The sequence below is a fragment of the Tamandua tetradactyla genome, chromosome 2 (genome assembly GCF_023851605.1).
Source record: "Tamandua tetradactyla isolate mTamTet1 chromosome 2, mTamTet1.pri, whole genome shotgun sequence".
Classification (NCBI taxonomy): Eukaryota; Metazoa; Chordata; class Mammalia; order Pilosa; family Myrmecophagidae; genus Tamandua; species Tamandua tetradactyla.
The window spans coordinates 129,424,471-129,440,908 of NC_135328.1; the positions used below are offsets into that span (position 1 = coordinate 129,424,471).

Consider the following 16,438-nt stretch of genomic DNA (forward strand, 5'->3'; position numbering starts at 1 on the left):
AAACACATATCCTGATTCTAAGCCCTCTTAACCTAGATAGCTGATATAAGTACTATAGTAATTCACATTGCTTATGGTTGAGTTAAAAGTAAGTCATTATCCTTTACATCTAATAGGAATTAAGATTACTAAAATCAGCACTGAAAATATGAGGATATTTCAGTAAAATTTCATTCAAAAATCAAAATTAAAAGAATCAAGGTTTTTACAATTTGAAACAAATAATATTAGATGTATAAATTAATTAATTTTTAAAATGCTCTTGGATGTCCAAATCTGTGTCTTAACTCTAATTAATTTAATTGAGTTTAATAGTAAGCTATAACTTAACAATAGAAGAACACAAGTTTATCCCACTAGTTACTTTGCAGCTCGATTCAATTAAGTCATTTTCAAACTCAAGAAGGCTGGAAGGCAGATTATATTCCAATGGGGAGGTCAGTCTTTTCAAGTGTAATAAACCAACACTAAATTTTGCTCTCATCTCTTCCAATTCTTGAGTACCAATCTGTAAACCCTAGGAATAAAGCAGTATTACAGATGTAACTACAAAATTTGCTATCTTTTGGCTGCATTTCATTAAAATTATATAAAAGAAACATAACAATATTTAAAAAATTAAAAGTTTTAGCATTTTGTATGGAACTAGGTCTCAACAAGTACAATGTCTTAACAATATACAATTATTTTAAGTCACAAAGGAAACCAAATGGCCTCAAAGACTATTTCTAAAACGTCTGTTCTCATTCACTAGAATGCAAACTATTTTCACTAACACTCTGGGAAGAAACAAAAGCCACTTAACTGTGAAAAAGATTTGTTGGTGGCTTTAAAGATGACACTTAAGAGCACCACTTAAGAGATTATTTTGAGCATTATGGGAAAATTGAAATGATTGAAATCATGACTAACCAAAGCAGTGGCAAGAAGAGAGGCGTCTTCTTTTTCAAGAATCATAACTCTGTGGATAAGACTGTAATTAAGAAATACCATAATTTGAATGGCCACAACTGTGAAGTAAGGAAAGGCCTGTCTAAGAAAGAGATGGCCAATGCTTCATCCAGCCAAAGAGGTGAGATGGTTCTGGAGACTTCGGTGGTGGTCGTGGAGGTGGTTCTGGTGGGAATGACAACTGTGGTCGTGGAAGAAACGTCAGTGGTCGTGGTGGCTTTGGTGGCAGCCGAGGTGGTGGTGGATGTGGTGGCAGTGGGAACAGCTGTCATGGGCTTAGTAATGATGGAAGCAATTTTGGACGTGGCAGAAGCTACAATGATCTGGGCAATTACAACAGTCAGTCTTCAAATTTTGGACCCATGAAGAGAGGAAACTTTGGAGGCAGAAGTTCTGGTCCTTTTGGTAGTGGAGGTGAATAATTTGCGAAACCATGAAACCAAGGTGGCTGTGGTGGTTCCAGCAGCAGCAGTAGCTACAGCAGTGGCAGAAAAAAACATTTCCAGGAAACAAAGCTTAGCAGGAGAGAAAATCCAGAGAAGTGACAGGGAAGCCACAGGTTACAACGGATTGTGAACTCAGCCAAGCACAGTGGTGGCAGGGCCTAGCTGCTACGAAGAGGATATGTTTAGAAAGTGCTCATGTGTATGGGTAAAAAAACCCACAAGGACTGTATTTGTGACTAATTGTATAACAGGCTATTTTAGTTTCTGTTCTGTGGAAAGTGTAAAGCATTTCAGCAAAGGGTTTTAATGTAGATTTTTTTTTTGCATCCATGCTGTTGATTGCTAAATGTAATAGTCTGATCATGATGCTGAATAAATATGGCATTTTTAAAACGTGCTGTGTAAAGTTAGTCTACTCTGAAGCCATCTTGATAAACTGCCCCAACAGTGTGAAGTTAGACTTCCTTCAGGGTGATGTCAGGTTCCATTCAAAATTCATTTATTATCTTAGAAGACTGCTCATGTGCAGAGAAGCCTTTTTGTCTTCAGAAACCTTGGTGTAGTTGAATTGACAGTTATTGTGTTATGACCTGGAGTTCATCAGTAAAAAGGGTCACCCAATCAAACTTACAGAATTTCATTTGGTTATAAAAATGATTGTTGGTATATCCTGTGCAGTATATCTAAACTGAATAACGTACCAGTTAAAGTTATAGATGGGAAATGAACCTTTTGTATCATCCATTATCGCATGTAACGAATAAACAATACAGTTTAAGGGGATACCCTTTAAAAAAAAGCAGTCTCAGTGGAGAAAAAATTTGAAGGGATATACATTTAAAAATCACACACAATATTCTAAATTAACAAACTAGGTGCTTTAGGAGCAAATATGATGTGTTTATTTTTAAATGCACAAATATATATACCTACATCTAATATATAAATAACAGTTTTTTTTTGTAATGTACTTCTTGTACAGTCTTTGTAAATTACTAATCAGTATTTAAATTTATGTACAGCAATGCACATTCCTAAAATGATGACTGCAGAGACAAGGTCGGGAAAGTGTACTGAGTTGGCATCACCATTTCTCCTGCCTTCAGTTTCTGAGCTTTTCGCACGTCTCCACCAGGGCCATGTTGGGGCAGAGCATCTGGAGGCTCACGACCTCTGTGTCCACAGGAGCCACCATGAGGAGGGGCCTGGGAAGAATTTGCCATTTTCAGTAGAAAACAAGTGGCGGTTACTAGTTATGATGACTTTGTACTTTGGATCTGGATTTGTTGCACTTTCTTTATACTAAGAAGACAATTGCTTAAGAGATAAGAATGTTTTAGTTTTATTCATGAAACTGCTATGACGAGGAGCATTTTAAAAAGTACAGTCCTGAAACAGGGCTCAAACTCTGTTAAACGCATAGCATATTGGATATGTTTATAAATAAACTTACTACATGAACCAAAAAAAAAAAATTATGACCTTAAAAAACTCAAAGAACTAAGAATTTTGTAAGGAGTTTAGGCAAACTATTCACATTCAGATGATTAAATTCATTATTGCAAAGTCTTACATATAACTCAGTATAACAAACCTATCATTTATTAAATACTTGAAGACTGCTTTTAGTACTTATGGGAGGAAAGTCTTCAAATATTTTTATGGGTAGAAGTTCTGAGATGGTTTACCTTATACTTTCCTTGATCACAGCCACACAGAGTACTCTCCATGGTATAGCTTCTCTGTACTCCTATTTCTCTCCATACTACATCATGGGCTGTTGACTCTTCAGATTTTTCTACTATGAAACTACAGCTGCTCATGCAAAATGCTGGTGCAATATGACTCGGTATCTTAGGCAAAGTCTGTAAAGATAATAACAATAAAAGTAAAATTTCTTTTCATTTTAAAAAATGCAATAAAACCACAGAGCAGGGCCAATTATAAGATGGGCTAAAGATATGAATAGGCATTTTTCTGAAGAGCAAATACAGATGGTTTAAAAGCAAATTGAAGAGAAAATTTTTTTGAAGAGAAAATTCAACTTCACTCATATCTCTAATTGAAGTCTGATCTCTTTATCAGCTTCTTTGACAATTGCTGTATGGAGTAATGCTGAGTTTCACATTTACTCTAACCCTGAGTCTTAGGCATCACTAGGTATCCAAAGGTCCATGGAGATACCAGGGAACACCCATAGAGCACAGCATCTCTGAATTTAGAAATAACACTTAAAACTCAAGAATAACTTACTGCCCCAATTTTCTTATACGTATTTTCTAAAAGAGACCATGTGTAGAAGCCAAGAGTTTAAAGCAAGACCTACAGAATTTGTTGCAAGCTGCTGGCCTCAGGATGGCAGCGGTAAACTGTGGAGATTGTTATGTAGAGCAGTCTGGGAGGAAGAGAATGTTTACCCCAAACAGTTATGTTAAGTATGAAGAACACTGTGAGATAAGAATCTTGCTCCCTCAGGAAATGCCTGCATATCTATTGACATCCTGTGGTATATAACTAGGATCTGGTTGAGAATAAAATTGTCTGAAGTCTGTCTGAAGTAAACTCAAGCTTCAGACCCCCTGAGCCCGTCTGTGTCTTTCTTTCTTTCTTCCTTTCTTTTTTTCTCATCATTCCTTAATATCCTTCGAGCTCCGTTTCAATAGGAAGCAACAACCATGCAATATTTATCCTTTTGTTTCTGGTTTATTTTGCTTAACATAATGTCTATAAGGTTCATTCACACCGTTGCATGCCTCATGGCTTCATTTCTTTCTGTAGCTGCACAATATTCCATCGTGTGTGCACCACAGTTTGCCATTCCACTCTTCCATTTGTACCCTTCAATCACCTCCATCCTTTTACTATGATGAATAATGCTACCATAAACATCAGTGTACAAATGTCTATTAGAGTTCCTACTTTCAGTCTTCCAAATGTATTCCTAGTAAGAGGACTGCCTAATCATATCATGACCCTGTAGTTATCCTGTGAATCTGCTACTTTGCTGTGTTTTTTAAAAAGTCTTATGTACCGCAGAAAAGCCATGTTTTAATCCTGATTCAGTCTTTGTGGAGGCAGCCACTTCTTTTAACCCTAATGCATCATTGTAGGTCAGAAACTTTTGATTAGATTAACTCTATGGAGCTTCGGCTCCACCCGTTCCAGGTGGGTCTTGATTAGTTTACTGGAATCCTTTAAAAGAGGAAGATTTTGGAGAGAAACCTCAGAGCCAACAGAGAGAGAGCCAATAGAAACTTCAAAGCCGAGCAGACACACATGCCAACACTTGGAGAACAGAGACACAGATGTTTGGAGAAGCTTGGAGCCCCTCAAACATGGCCATGAGATATTAAAACAAACCAGCACCTGCAGAGAACCACAGGGAGCCAAGAGATGACAGCCAGCCCCTGAGAAGTGAAGTGAGGAGCCCCCACAGGATGAGAGACTGAAAAATGGGAGCCCAGGAGTAAGGGACCAGCAGATGCCACCTACGTGACTTCTCCTAGGCATAGCGACTTCCCATCTGTCAGAGGTGTTTCAGATCCATCAGCCTTCTTTGAATTAAGATATCTTCCCTGGATGACTTACTGTGGACATTTTATAGGCTTAGAACAGAAAATTTGCAACTTATTAAATTCTCTTTTTAAAAGTCATTCCATTTCTAGTATCTCACACTCTGGCAGCATTTAAGAAACAAATACAATTACCCTCCAGAGGGACTGCACCCTTCTGCTACCCTCTCAACATTGAATGAAGATACCTCTCTCCATATTTTCTCTTGGATTTGAATCTTTCTGTTTGTTTTGTGTGTTTTTTATTTGTAGATATCATTGAGATATGACCACATACCACATATTCTGTCAAAAATAAATCATCAATGTCTCACGGTATCCTCACATTGTTATATAACTTAAGCATTAAGATCCCATTTCCTGCCCCACCCTAGACCCTGGTAACGTATGTTCTAGATTCTGACTCTGAGTTTGTTTGTTCTAATTGTTTCAAAGCAGTGAGATCATAAAATATTTTTCCTTTGGCATCTGTCTTATTTCAGTTATCATGATGTCTTCAGTGTTCATCCATATTGTCACATGTATCTGGACTTCTCTCCTATTCACAGCTGAACAATATTCTATTGTATGTTATACTGCATTTATCCAGTCATCGCTTGATGGACACCTGTGGTACTTTCACATTCTGGCAATTGTGAATAATTCCTCCATGAACATTGATGTGCAAATATCTGTTCTAGTCCCTATGGCCAATGTTTGGGTGTATACCTAGAAGTGGGATTACTGGGTCATATGGTTGTTCTATACCTAACTTACCAAGCAACCACCAAGCTGTCTTCTGCACACCTGCAGCATTTTTCATTTGTATTTCTTTTTATTGAACTGTTTATCCCCTACCCATTCTTCTATTGATGTGCTCATCTTTTAATTATAGTGTCTAGTATGTCTTACTACCTCTATTCTGTGACTGATATAAAATGTACAATTTTCCTAGGGTTTGACACTTAATATTTGTCCCATACAGCCATTTGATGTTCATTTTTTCAAATGTAGCAGCTTTCCTTTATGATTTTGAGTCATATAGTTGGACATTTCCATTGTAACATTGTAAAGAATCATTCTGTGTAGTCTTCTAAAATGTGATAGACCTTATTTTATAGATTCATATCTTTGTATGCATTTGAATTTTGTCCTATTCTGGGGGGTGTGGTATAAATGTAACTTTCCATAGGGCCATCTAGTTATCCCTGTGACATTGACATCAGCCTTTTCTGTTCATTTGAGATGTCATCTGTATTAGGAAATTGTACATATTTGTAGGATTAAGTCCTGTCCTGAATGAGGTGGGTCACTCCTTCCCTGTGTCCTCCTTTCAGAGTGGAGGAGAAAGGGAACAGCTCTATATTTCTATGTCCACTTCAGGACCTCAAACTGGGTATCATTTACATGTGTTCAATAAAGTAGAAGCCCTCAGTTGTCACACTATGGAAAGCCAGAGGATTCAGGACCAGCTTCTCCTACACCTTGTGGCTGAGTCACATCAGTCACGCCCTCCTGAGCAATGCTCTGCCCTTGACGTAGGCTGCTGCACTGAAGGGCTTCAGCAAGATGCATGCCATAGAGAGGAGTGAACTTTCTGAGCTCCAAACCCAGACAGAAAAGTGAGTGCACTTATGAAGACAAAAACCCTGCATGTTATCTGCTCCTTCCCTGCAAGTCTTGCACACAGGCCACCACCACCCATGAGAGTCCCCATTTCAAGTCTAAAGCCGGTTGGGTCTCATGCAGGCTGCAGAAATTCCTTAATTTCCCTCTTCTTGCCCTAGAAGAAATTGACGTGAAACAGGAAGGCTGCTTAAAAGACTGCCTGGTATGATGGTAGCACTATATTGTCAATGTAATTAACAGCACTGAAGTATATTTGTGAATGTGGTTAAAAAGAGAAATTTTAGGTTGTGTATATGTTACTAGAATAAAAAATAAAAGAAAAAACATACAGTTGTCCAACATGGCAAACGCTATTGTAAAGGATGGATTATAGTTAATAGAACTATTGTAACAACGTTCTTTCATGAATCCTAAGTGTGCCACACTAATGCAAGGTGGTACTAATCGAGTGGTATAGAACTGTATTTTTTTTAAAGTAAACATATTAAAAAAAGGACCACCTGGTAGGTACACCTGAGACTTGGTGGGACTTCCTCTACAAAACTGATGCCAGCTCTCTCACTCCATGTTCCTCATTCCCCGCAATCTACCATTTCAGGGACCCGCACATGACACACTGCTGGGTTACCTCACATCAGGGTCTCATCAACAGCTTTAGCTAGAAACACTCTGGAAATCACATGGACTCTTGAAACCTTTCCCAGTACAATTCTAAAATAGGTTTATTGTTCCCACTGTTAAAAATAGTGACGTTGAGGGGATTTTCTCCAGTGATGAAATAGTTTCAGTATTTTGATAGAGGTGTGAATGGCAGGGATGGATAATCAGGTAAAACTCAGCTAACTCTGCATAGATGCGTGATAAAGAGGAGCAAAACGTTAGGGGTAGACTCTAGGTGGTGGATATACAGTGTTCACTGTTAAATTTTTCCAGCTTTTCGGTATGTTAGAAAAATTTTATTATATAATGTTGGAAAAATTAATTGAATTCTGCACTTCAGGGCTGTACGTTACACTATATGTAATTGATATCTCGAAAAAGGAGTATTATCAGAGCTGAGGGGGGTTGGGTTAATAACGGAATGAAAAGAAAACAATTATACTATTGGTTGACAGATGTGATTGTTTATTTCTTCTAAATATTTTTTAAAAGAAAAAAAATTCCTTTTAATTTCCTGGGCAACTCCGGTTCTCTTGAGTAGATAGGTAAGAACTATCCTAGGTCTAGACGACTTTGGAGTACAGGGCTGCTTTCTCCTTAAAATATGCTTTTCTCCTCCAAGACCTCTCGCTCCTCCTACCCTGAATCCCGAGGAAGAAAATCCCCGCGTGGTCTGCAGGTTCCCGAGGCAACGAGGACCGCGGCACCAGCATCTCGACGCGGCCCGGGTGCGCCCCGCCCGGCCCCCAGTGCCCAGCCCGCCTGGACCTCGTCCCGCCCCCGCCGCTCCGCGCCCTGCGAGCCTCCCGGCAAGACCCGGGAGCGCCTTGCACCCCGCCCGGCTCCAGCTCTGCTCACACACCTGCGCCCCGCCCCCGGGGTCCCGTTCCGGGCTTTGCGCCAACCCCGAGAGCAACCTGGAGCCGCTCCTCCCGCGCGCCCGGCCCCGTCCCGCCCCTTAAGCCCCGCCAGGACCCCGCGCCCCGCCCCGCGCCGCAGGTCCCGCGGCAGGTCAGCGGTCACGCGACCCCGGCGCCGAGCGGCCCTGAGCGCGGCCAGCCCGGGGCTTCGCAGTGGGCGAACTGCCGGCGCTGGACGACTCCGGGGAGCGGGTGCCGTTGGGCGCGCTGTTCCGGGAGCGCCGGGCCGTCGTGGTCTTCGTGCGGTGAGTGCGGGCGGCGCGGAGAGCGCTGCGGGGTGGCGGGCGCAGGGTGCTTCCCCCGCCCGGGGTGCGCGTCGGGCCCTCGGAGGGTTCGGAGCCTGAGAGGGAGGGTCCGCCGGGCCGGGCCGGGCCTTTCCCGCCCACTAGAGGCTTGCGGAACGGGAACTGCTCCTCCCGTTTCCTTTAACGGAATGGGAACCAGCCCCCAGAGCCGAGGCCCTTTTGTCAGGCAGAGGAGTGGCTCAGCCTGGATTGGGTCAGCCGGATTTTAATGCAAACCGGGCGCCTCGGGCACTCACCCCCCCTCCCCCACTCCCCACCCTGTCTTGGTAATTAGCGTCACGCATGAAGAAATACTTGGTCCCTTCTGGTCCTGGAGGATGTTATGTTGCTAACTTACCCTCTTTGCCCTGTTGTAATTTCAGTTTTTTCAGTTTAGTATCTGCAAGGAATACGTAGAAGATCTGACCAAAATCCCCAAGAGTTTTTTACAAGTAAGTTTTCTGAGAGCCAAGTGTCTCGTGCCGGCTTTAAGGGGACCTTCTGAAAGCTACCTGTGGTTTATAAGAAGGGCAGTAGGTGTGTGTGGAGTGCACAGACACCCAGAGAGCCAGAGTTTTAGCTACTCACCCCCTTTCACCTCTCCAACACCTCCAAAAAAAGAGGAGAGACACCTTAGCAATGGACTTCTGTCCTAGTTTATTCAAGGCTGCCTGCTTATAGACCTACTAACCATGGTAGTCATTTTCATGTTACTGAACAGTCTGTTTTCAAATGTCAAATGATAATGATCAAAAACATAAATTCTGGAAATTGCTGATGTATTCTTCCTTTTGTTTCTTTTATTATGCTCCAACTATTTGTTCACTGGAGGAAATACTATTTTATCTTAAAGGTGAAAATGTGTAGTTGTTAATAGATGTGCATAGCTCGTCCTTATGACAGCCAGGTATCTATAGTTTCCTTCAGGCACATATATAAGTTTATCTCCAGGTAAGTTTTTTTGTTTTTATTTTAATATTTTTATTGAGATATCTTCATGCACATGCAGTCCATTCCAAAGTAAACAGTCAGTGGCACAAAATACCATCCCGTAGTTGTGTAGTCATCACCACGATCATTTTTAGAACATTTGTATCACTCTGGAAAAATACAAAGAAAAAACTTATACATCCCAGACCCCTTAACCCTCCCTGTCATTGACCACTACTATTTCCATCTACCCAATTGAATTTACCCTTTGTCCCCCAATTATTTAGTGTTTTGTCCATATTTTTTTAACTCATCTGTCCATACCCTGGATAAGAGGAGCAGCAAACACAAGTTTTTCACAATCACACAGTCACATTATAAATGTTATATATTTATGCAGTCATCTTGAAGAATCAAGGCTACTGAAACACAGCTTGACAGTTTCAGGTACTTCCCTCCAGCCACTCTGATACACGATAAACCAGAAAGGGATATATGTAATGCATAAGAATAACCTTCAGAATAGCCTCTCTACTCTGTTTGAAATCTCTCAACCACTGAAACTTTATTCGGTCTCATTTCTCTCTTCCCCCATTTGGTCAAAAAGGCTTTCTCAGTCCAATGATGCCGTTTCCTGGCTCTTGCCCTGGAGTCCTGTTCCACATTGCCAGGGAGATTTACACCCCAGGGAGTCATGTCCCACGCAGGAGTGAGGGCAGTGAGTTCATCCAAGTGAGCTTTGTGTGAAGGGGCTGGACAGCCTTTCTGAATCTAAGATCTGTGTCACCAGAAGATGTCAACTGGAATGTAAAAGAAGGTAAAATTGTCTGATTAAATAACTCAACTTTAATAGCTTTTGTTCTTTTTTATGTATACCTTTGGGGGCAGTGAAGAGAATTATTATCTGTATCATTTTGAAATTCTTGGCAAAAGAATCATCTGAATTAATTGAACCCATTAGCATATAATTCTTTGCTCTGGCTCATGCAATTTTACTGCTTTAAAAGCCAATAGGGGCGGGCCACGGTGGCTCAGCAGGTAAGAATGCTTGCCTGCCATGCCTGAGGACCCGGGTTCGATTCCTGGTGCCTGCCCACGTAAAAGCCTATAGGTAGCATTAGAAGGGAATAAAAAACTTGGGGTGAGGGAAGTTGTATAAAACGTATAATTTCTTTTCTATTTTTTAGTTTTTAAACGTATATAATTTCTAATCATCTGTGTCTGTCCTTTTTTTTTTCTTTGAAGGAAGGAAATGTCACCCTTATAGTGATTGGACAGTCATCCTGCCATTATATTTAGGTGAATATTAACAGTAAATCTGTTCCAGAGATAAAAATTTTATTTGAGACACTAAGCGCAGGTAAAATTTGCACAAATTGCATTAGATGTTGTTACTTTTCTCTTATTTGTTCCTGTAAAAACTCCCAGCTATTTTCTTTCTTTAGCCTGTCTGCAAACTGCCTGGATATTCTCAAGAAATCTATGTTGATCCTGAGAGAGGGATTTATAAAAGAGTGGGAATGAAAAGAGGTGAAGAAATTGCGTCCTCAGGTAAGACATGACGTGTGTTATGTAGAAAAGCTGATGGTGTGTTTTCATGTTTGCATGTTATGCTCATAGGGGAGCAAATTCATAAATCAGACTTCTTTTTGTGATTCCGATAAGTGGTGTAGGCCGATACACCAGACTCTTAGAAGATTGCATTTCCTGGGTGTAATGACACAGAAGGCCATCGTGAAGTTTAGTACCCCATTGTGGTCAGTATTTGTAAGTTCTGCATATCATTTAGCGCTTTAGATAAAAACTGAGAGTTTTCACTTTAATTAAATGGGGTCAGGGGTTTAGGATGTATGGGTTTTTTTCTTTTTATTTCTTTTTCTGGACTGATGCAAAAGTTCTAAAAATGATCGTGGTGATGAATACACAACTATATATAAATATATCCATATATATTACACATATATATAAAATAACAGCTGTGCCAGAGATGTGAGAGGAAGAAGGTCTGGGAAGGCTTTGCAGAGGAGGTAAAGTCTAAGCTGTCCCCAAAAGGATTTAGCTGGGGGAAGATAAGGGTGGGGAAGTATGACAGAAAGTAGCATGTGCTACAGCACAGAGGCATGAAAAGCCGGGACTCGAGGCAGGTGGTGTCTCTGGGTGGAGTCTGGGAGCCAGTTGGGAGGTTGGTGTGAACCGACGGAGAGGTTGTGACCGACTGATGTCAGGTCTGGTGTGACAGCCCAAGAGGTTTGGGTTTATTCTGAAGTCTGTGAACGAGTCAGACAGTGTTTGACGTGGGAAAGTAATAGAGTCACAGACCCTCTGTGGAGGAGGAATTGGAGCAGGCCAAACCCAAGCCAGTGAGTTGGGTTGTGGTCATAGACTAGAAAGAAATCCCAGGGCCTGCAGTGGAGATGGAGGGAGGAGGTGGGTCTGGGGCCTATTCATGAGATGAAGTTGGCATGGTCCCTTGGCAGATGTTGTTAAAGAAGGCAGTCTCAACTGATGATGAGCTGGTGTAAACACAGGGTTTTCATTCTCTCTCTTTCTCTCTCTCTTCTTTTCTCTTCTCTCTCTGTTTCTCTCTCTATCTATCTATAACAGGACAGATTGCCAGCCTTACTTTTTGGTATACTATTTTCATGTACTATTATGGAGATTCAATATTTGTAAGTTCTGCATATCATATAGCGCTTTAGATATAAACTGCGAGTTTTCACTTTAATTAAATCTCACTATTTATTGCCAAAATAAAATTATAGACTTGAAAGAAAACAGATGAATTCTAAGCAAAATACGTGCTTATAATTATTAGAAAGGGTATACTAAAATCTTTTAAACTCTGTTGACTTCTATTAAAGTACTGTATTTCCAAACCAAAAATATTAGGTTTTCATAGAATAGTTTTTAGCAATACCTCAATGAAAAGTATAAAGGCATAAATCTCAGGATTAGTATCAGAACAGTCCTACTTGAAAATTAAGACAATGAAAAGATAATACATAATTATAATTTAAGATCCTGAGTTTTATAACACTTTAAAAATGTTCAGTGAAGTTGAAGATTTCAAAATAGAGAAGAATCATCAAGAGCTTTTTTTTTTTTACATCAATAGAATAATGTTATATATTTTTTTAACTTTTTATTTGGCAGTAAATAATTTTGCAATAAATAAATTATTTATTTGGCAATAAATAAGTTTAAACTTACAGGACAGCAGCAAAATTAATACAAACCTCATATTCAGAGAACACCAACAAACCCCCTCCACCAGATACCCAGATCTTCCAGTTTTAACATTTTGCCTCCTTTGCCCTGTCTGTCTGTCTGTGCATCTATCTATCTATTTTCTGAACATCTGAGAGCAGGTTGCCCACATTTTACTCCTTGGCACATAATACTTCCTTGTACATTTCTTATAAACTAGCATATTCATTTATATAATTGCCTTAAGTATACTTTATCAAGCTCCAGACATTATGTGAAATTAATTTTGAGGAGACATTGTGTTTAACCCAAAACATCCAAAATATGATTTCAGCATGTTACACTAGTCACACATTTCAAGTACTTTGGTCACATGTGGCCACTGGCCACAGACATGGGTAGTAGAGTCCTGAAGTCCAAAAGTCAGGTTTAAGGCCCTGTATTAGTTGTCAACTGGGGACAGAGAGGGCCAGTTTTGCTCCCCAGGGTCTGTTTGGAATGTCTGGAGAAAGATTTGCTTGTCACAACTGAGAAGGGAAGTGCTGTTGGCCTCTATTGGGAAGAGACCAGAGATACAGCTAAATATTCCACAATGCCCAAATCTGCCCCCTCATACCACACAATTACCCAGCACAAAATAGCAGTACTGCTGATTTTGAGCAACTCTACTCTAGATGAAGGTTTCGACTAACCTGATTTTTCTCCCCAGGCCTAGGTCCCAGCCTCCCTGGTATGAAGCAGTGTTCATGGGGCAGGAAGGACAGAGCCGCAGAAACAGGAGACCTACCTGAAAGAACAGCCTCGCTGGCCAGAGAGTACTCAGCAGAGCTACAGAGCAGGGCAGAAGAGTCCAGAAAAGAGCAGGCCTTGAATTGTTCCACCAGAAGTAGTTTTTGATCCCCTTGCTCTGGGTGAGCCAGATGGTGATGTTACCACATCCACAAGCAATCCCAGTCCTTGTGACAGTGGAAATCGTGGATCAACTTGCAGAAGGTGGTGACCTGGGTTGAAAGGGGTGAGTGACTGCCCAGGAACAGCCACATGGCTGGGGGGCTTATGAGGACATTATCTCCAGGGAAAACAGAACCACCCACAGCTGAGGAAATGCTGCCTCCACCCCTCCTTCAAGGGCCTCCCATTTTCTTCATTCTTCCCTCCCTCTTTCTAGATTCTGAGTTGTTCTCATACGTATCAATCACCACAGGTTGCATCTTGAGCTTGTCAGTGGCTCCCTCTATCATGAATATATAGAGTCACAAAATAATAGTACAGGTAGGGGATTTTATTTCTGACTCTTGAAAGCTTAATAAACTATCAGGCCTCAAAGGAGTGGCTTTTCCAGGTTCACTTAGCACAATGCTAGGAGTACTGGTGTTCAGTCTGTCTCAATAAGTCAACAGAAGTGTCTTATCAAAAAGTCCTCTTGAAATACAGCAACCAGTTAGACAACAGGATTAAGAAATTTTCTGTCATTAAAAAATCCCATCTTTCTTTTTTCAGAATTTTCTGTTGCTTTTTTAACTTGAGATATAAATACTATTAAGAAGCTATTAATATTAATCCTCTTTTAAGTTTTTGTGAGTTGGTCAGAGGGGCATGGATTGTTCATAGATCAATAGGAAAAAAGTTTAATTAAACCAGTGAAGAAATGGGGGGTTTAGCGCAGGTGATCGTATAGGAGATGCACAAGTTCAGGTCATGAAAGCTGTTGTGATAAGATTTTTAGGCAGGAAGAGAAGGAGCTCACCAGATCTCTCATGACTCAGTTCCTCTTTTTGTACCTCAGCTTATCCATTCCCGTTCTCTACACTCTTCCAAAAGGAGCAGAAATTGGACGTATCTCAGGTGAGATGTTTCTTGATGCATGTTTTATGGTGGATTTTATAGATGTTTATGGGTCCACACATTAAAATGGAAAAGTAGAATTCAAAGTAGATCAGAATCATTAGGTATTGTTCATTAAGGAGGAAAAGCAGAATAGAGGGATAAAGTTGTCTTCTAGGAAAATTCAGGTCCTCTGGTGTTGTAGATTTCCAAAGTGGAGCTTCAAGTTTAATTCTGACCACTCTGAAAGGCACTGGAGAAAATCAGAACAGATAATATTTGTTTAAATATTTGAATTAATGGGAAGAATAAATCAAACCTCGTGGAAACAAAACACACTGAAGTTTTTGCAAAACCTCCTGATGTTTTTCATGTAGGCGACAGCGCAGATCTTCTCAGTAACAACCCTCAAGTTGGAAAGACCATCCTTGGTCCACCAAGTTGCATTGGGGCCTCTGTTGTCAATCAGTTGACTGTGCAGGTCTAATCTAAACTTTGATTGTATAAAGCCCCAGTTGTCTGTGTATTGGCCGATACTCCACTGTCATAATTACTGTTACTTTATGGTAAGTCTTGAAAAATGGTAGTGTAAAGTCCCCAAGTCCTACTTCTTCAGGATTTTATGGTTATTTTGGGTCTGTTGCATTATCCTAGGAATTTGTCAATTTCCAGAGAAAATGCTGCTGAGGAGATTTTCACTATAGAGGTAAATGAAATGTTGGACATCTTTCATTAGATTTATTGTCAAAATGTCTATTCTTTCCATTGTCTAAATTTTTACATTATGTATTTAGAAATTTGTTGTTTGTTGCATGCATGTTGGCGTTACTTAGGATTTTTTGTAATTGATGAGTTGCTTCTCTGTTACTGCTTTCAAGAGTCACTCATTGTCCTTGGGGTCAGCACTATTTTATCATGTTTGTGATAAAGTGTGTTTGTGTTTAAATTATCGTACTTTGAGTTCTTGACATTCTTGAATGTGTACGTGAATAGTGACCATCCAATTTGGGAAGTTTTTAGCCATTTTCCTTCAAATTATTCTTCCCCTTTTTCTCTTCTCCTTCTGCAGTGCCTGTTACATGTATGTTGATGTCCCACTGGTCTCCAAGGCTTATTTCATTGTTTTCCATTCTTGTTTACTTTCTATCCCTCAGCTTGGGTTATCCCAATTGACTTTGATTCATGTTTACTCATTCTTCCTTTGGACTACTCCTATTTGCAGTTGAGTATATGCTTCCTATCTTCTGAACATTTGAGAGCAGGTTACACAAAGACACATTGAACACGAAATAGTTCCATGTACGTTTCCCATGAACATGGATATTCTCTTACTGACTGCTAAATCAATTACCATGCAATGGGTTGGCTTAAACACTGGGAATTTATGACATATGGATTTGAGGCTAGGAGTCCAAAATCAAGGTGATGCTTTCTCTAGAAGACTGGCATTCTGGGTCTCATACCAACAGTCCTTCTTCCATGGCTTTACATCACATGGCAGTGCACGTGGCAGCCTCTCCTGGCCTCTTTGGGTTCCACTGCCTTTCAACTCCTTCACATGACTTATTCTCACTCTGATATTCACTCTGCTTGTAAAGGATTCCAGGAATCTGGATTAAAACCCAACCTTAGCACAAGTACTTCTGCAGATATTTTATTTACAATAGGTCCACCCATACCAGAATGCCAACAAAGCCCAAAAGCATGCCTACGTTTCTCTATCTCTAAAATGTGCTTTTTTGTTGTTGCTATTTTTTTTTTTTTTTTTTTTTTTTTTTTTTTTTAAAGACAGAGAGAAGGAAGGAAGGATAGAAGGAAGGAAGGAAGGAAGAAAGGGAAACATCTTTAAACATTTTCTTGTTTTTATTGTATTTTGTTTTTCCGTTTTTTGTTACATGGGCTGGGGCCGGGAATCGAACCGAGGTCCTCCGGCATAGCAGGCAAGCACTTTGCCCGCTGAGCCACCGCGGCCCGCCCTGTTGTTGCTATTTTAATATAGTGAGACAGTCCTTTTATAATTGGCTATGTAGCCCAAG

At 40.4% G+C, this 16,438-nt stretch overlaps 2 long non-coding RNA genes and 1 pseudogene across 21 annotated transcripts in view; 2 read left to right on the forward strand and 1 right to left on the reverse strand.

Annotated features, from left to right (window-relative positions):
* Positions 1–325: 325 nt before the first annotated feature.
* LOC143673854 (uncharacterized) lies at positions 326–5,319 on the reverse strand. Its single transcript, XR_013170743.1, has 3 exons — positions 5,247–5,319; positions 3,086–3,262; positions 326–517 (listed from the first exon to the last, which is right to left on the reverse strand). It is a non-coding gene; the product is annotated as an uncharacterized LOC143673854 (long non-coding RNA).
* LOC143673849 (cytochrome c oxidase subunit 7C, mitochondrial pseudogene) lies at positions 2,426–2,726 on the forward strand (annotated as a pseudogene).
* A 2,940-nt stretch (positions 5,320–8,259) lies between the features above and the next one.
* Positions 8,260–16,438, forward strand: part of LOC143673850 (uncharacterized) — an 84,770-nt gene continuing 76,591 nt past the window's right edge. For 11 of the 20 annotated variants that reach the window (XR_013170712.1, XR_013170713.1, XR_013170708.1 and 8 more), the window contains exons 1-8: positions 8,261–8,402; positions 8,825–8,893; positions 9,979–10,188; positions 10,617–10,670; positions 10,817–10,922; positions 13,288–13,593; positions 14,365–14,423; positions 15,057–15,108. This is a non-coding gene — a long non-coding RNA (uncharacterized LOC143673850). The other 9 variants (XR_013170720.1, XR_013170721.1, XR_013170722.1 and 6 more) reach the window with 8 other exon arrangements.